General features: G+C 35.1%; 1 non-coding gene across 1 annotated transcript; it reads left to right on the top strand.

The window, feature by feature from the left end:
• The first annotated feature begins 274 nt into the window (after positions 1–274).
• Positions 275–382, top strand: LOC112773886 (small nucleolar RNA R71). The gene has a single exon (XR_003188410.1). It is a non-coding gene; the product is annotated as a small nucleolar RNA R71 (small nucleolar RNA).
• The last annotated feature ends 3,927 nt before the right edge of the window (positions 383–4,309 follow it).

Raw genomic sequence — 4,309 nt, 5'->3', positions numbered from 1 at the left:
TCATATTGACTTGCTGAGTCAATATTTTGTTCTGAGCCAATATGGCATTCAGAGTATCAACTTCAAGAACTCCCTTCTTCATAGGCGTCCCATTACTCACAGGATTCCTCTCAGAAGTGTACATGAACTGGTTATTAGCAACCATGTCAATGAGTTCTTGAGCTTCTGCAGGCATTTTCTTTAGGTGAATGGATCCACCTGCAAAAGTATCCAATGACATCTTTGATAACTCATATAAACCATCATAGAATATATCCAGGATGGTCCATTCTGAAAGCATGTCAGAAGGACACTTTTTGGTCAACTGTTTGTATCTTTCCCAAGCTTCATAGAGGGATTCACCATCTTTTTGTTTCAAGGTTTGAACATCCACTCTAAGCTTGCTCAGCTTTTGAGGAGGAAAGAACTTGGCTAAGAAAGTCGTGACCAGCTTATCCCAAGAGTTCAGGCTGTCTTTAGGTTGAGAGTCTAACCATATTCTAGCTCTGTCTCTTATAGCAAAAAGGAAAAGCATGAGCCTGTAGACTTCAGGATCTACTCCATTAGTCTTAACAGTATCACAGATCTGCAAGAATTCAATTAAGAACTGAAAAGGATCTTCAGATGGAAGTCCATGAAACTTGCAGTTCTGCTGCATCAGAAAAACTAGCTGAGGTTTCAGCTCAAAGTTGGTTGCTCCAATGGCAGGAATGGAGATGCTTCTTCCATGTAAATTGGAATTAGGTGCAGTAAAGTCACCAAGCATTCTCCTTGCATTATTGTTGTTGGGTTCGGCTGCCATCTCCTTTATTTGTTCAAAATTTTCAATAAGATTGTCTCTGGATTGTTGTAATTTAGCTTCTCTTAGTTTCCTCTTCAGAGTCCTTTCAGGTTCTGGATCTGCTTCAACAAGAATATTCTTGTCTTTGCTCCTGCTCATATGAAAAAGAGAGAACAGAAAAATAATAATAATAGGGGTCCTTTTTACTACAGTATAGAGGTCCCAGTGTGAGTAGAAGAAAAGAAGAAGAAGAAATTCGAACACAGATGGAAGAGAGGGTTCGAATTTGGGTGAGATGAAGTGTTAATAGATGAAAAAATAAATAGAAGGAGATGAGAGAGAAGGAGAATTTTCAAAAATAATTTTTGAAAAAGAGTTAGTGATTTTCGAAAATAGTTTTTGGAAAAGGTTAGTAGTTTTCGAAAATTAAGATTTAAAAATTGAAGTAATTAGTTAATTAAAAAGAAATTTTGAAAAAGAGGGAGATATTTTCAAAAATTGGAGAGAGAGAGAGTTAGTTAGATAGTTTTGAAAAAGATAAGAAACAAACAAAAAGTTAGTTAGTTAGTTGAAACAAATTTGAAAGGATAAGAAGTTAGGAAGTTAGAAAAGATATTTTGAAATCAAATTTTTGAAAAAGATAAGATAAGAAGATATTTTTGAAAAGATATGATAGAAATTAGTTTTTGAAAAAGATTTGAATTTTAAAATCACAATTAATGACTTGATTCACAAGAAATCATAAGATATAATTCTAGAACTTAAAGTTTGAATCTTTCTTCACAAGTAAGTAACAAACTTGAAATTTTTGAATCAAAACATTAATTGTTATTGTTATTTTCGAAAATATGATGTAAAATTAGGAAAAAGATTTTTGAAAAATGTTTTTGAAATTTTCGAAAATAACTAAGAAAAGTGAAAAAGATTTGATTTTTGAAAAAGATAAGATTTTTAAATTGAAAATTTGATTTGACTCATGAAAACAACTAGATTTTAAAAATTTTTGAAAAAGTCAAATCTAATTTTCGAAATTTTAAGAGAAAAAGGTGAAGATATTTTTTTTTTATTTTTGAATTTTTATGATGAGAGAGAAAAACAAGAAAAATGATGCAATGCATGAATAGTTATGGATCAAAACAATGAATGCATGCAAGAATGCTATGAATGTCAAGATGAACACCAAGAACACTATGAAGATCATGATGAACATCAAGAACACATTTTTGAAAAATTTTTAATGCAAAGAAAACATGCAAGACACCAAACTTAGAATTCTTTAATGCTTAGACACTAAGAATTCAAGAATGCATATGAAAAACAAGAAAAGACACAAAACATGCAAATGCAAAGATCAAACAAGAAGACTTACCAAGAACAACTTGAAGATCATGAAGAACACTATGAATGCATGAATTTTTTTTCGAAAAATGCAAGATGAACATGCAATTGACACCAAACTTATAACATGACTCAAGACTCAAACAAGAACACAAAAATATTTTTGATTTTTATGATTTTATGATTTTTTTGTATATATTTTTTTTCGAAAATTATTATGAAAAATAAAAATAAGGATTTCAAAATCTTTAATATGAATTCCAGGAATCCTGTACTCTTTAGTCTAAAGCTCCAATCTGAGGGTTAGACATGGCTTAATAGCCAGTCAAGCTTTAGAATGGATCTACATCCATTCTGGTGATTAGTTGAAGACCAATCCCAAAGGAGTTTGGGTATGGATTTTTAGCCAGATAGGATTCAACATGTTACCATGAAACTCTAGAATTCATTCTTGAAAGTTTTGAAGCCATAGAATAATTTATTTTTGAAAACATTTTTTTTTAAATTTTTTTCGAAAACAAAGGAGAAATTTTTGAAAGAATTTTTGAAAAATTTTTGAAAACTTTTTGAAAAGAAAACGAAAAGAAAGTTACCTAATCTGAGCAACAAGATGAACCGTTAGTTGTCCAAACTCGAACAATCCCCGGCAACGGCGCCAAAAACTTGGTGCGCAGAAATTGTGATTACACTTTGATTATGTAAAATTCATCGCTCTTTCTTTTCCTGGTAATGGCGCCAAAAACATGATGCCAATACCATGGTTCACAACTTCGCACAACTAACCAGCAAGTGCACTGGGTCGTCCAAGTAATACCTTACGTGAGTAAGGGTCGAATCCCACGGAGATTGTTGGTATGAAGCAAGCTATGGTCACCTTGTAAATCTCAGTCAGGTGGATATAAAATAGTAATGGGGTTTTCAAAAATAATTAATAAAATAGGGATAGAAATACTTATGTAAATCATTGGTGAGAATTTCAGATAAGTGAATAGAGATGCTTTCGTTCCTCTGAACCTCTGCTTTTCTACTATCTTCATCCAATCAATCTTACTCCTTTCCATGGCTGGCTTTATATAATGCATCACCATTGTCAAGGGCTACTTTCGGTCTTCTCTCGGGAAAATGATCCAAATGCCCTGTCACGGCATGGCTAATCGTCTGGAGGCATCACCCTTGTCAATAGTTACATCCTATCCTCTCAGTGAAAATGGTCAACACACCCTGTCACGGTACGGCTATTCATCTGTCGGTTCTCGATCATGCTGGAATAGGATTTACTATCCTTTTGCGTCTGTCACTATGCCCAGCAATCACAAGTTTGAAGCTCGTCACAGTCATTCAGTCATTGAATCCTACTCGGAATACCACAGACAAGGTTTAGACTTTTCGAATTCTCTTGAATGCCGCCATCATTCTAGCTTACACCACGAAGATTCCGATTAAGAGATCTAAGAGATACTCAATCAATCTAATGTAGAACGGAAGTGGTTGTCAGGCACGTGTTCACAGGGAATGATGATGATTGTCACGTTCATCACATTCAGGTTGAAATGTGAATGAATATCTTAGAAGCGAAATAAGATGAATTGAATAGAAAACAGTAGTACTTTGCATTAATCTTTGAGGAACAGCAGAGCTCCACACCTTAATCTATGGAGTGCAGAAACTCTACCGTTGAAAATACATAAGTGAAAGGTCCAGGCATGGCCGAATGGCCAGCCCCTCTGATCTAAGAACCAGGCGTCCAAAGATCAAAGATGTCTAATACAATAGTAAAAAGGTCCTATTTATAATAAACTAGCTACTAGGGTTTACAGAAGTAAGTAATTGATGCATAAATCCACTTCCAGGGCCCACTTGGTGTGTGCTTGGGCTGAGCTTGAGTGTTGCACGTGTAGAGGTCCTTCTTGGAGTTGAACGCCAGCTTTTGTGCTAGTTTGGGCGTTGAACTCCACTTTGCAACTTGTTTCTGGCGCTGGACGCCAGAATTGGACAGAGAGCTGGCGTTGAACGCCAGTTTGCGTCATCTAAACTTGGGCAAAGTATGGACTATTATACATTTCTGGAAATCCCTGGATGTCTACTTTCCAACGCAATTGGAAGCGCGTCATTTCGAGTTTAGTAGCTCCAGAAAATCCACTTTGAGTGCAGGGAGGTCAGAATCCAACAGCATCAGCAGTCCTTCTTCAACCTCTGAATCTGATTTTTGCT

The sequence above is a fragment of the Arachis hypogaea genome, chromosome 18 (assembly GCF_003086295.3).
Source record: "Arachis hypogaea cultivar Tifrunner chromosome 18, arahy.Tifrunner.gnm2.J5K5, whole genome shotgun sequence".
Lineage (NCBI taxonomy): Eukaryota > Viridiplantae > Streptophyta > Magnoliopsida > Fabales > Fabaceae > Arachis > Arachis hypogaea.
Note: the sequence above shows the minus strand (reverse complement) of the source record. Positions and strands in the feature narration are given on the sequence as shown.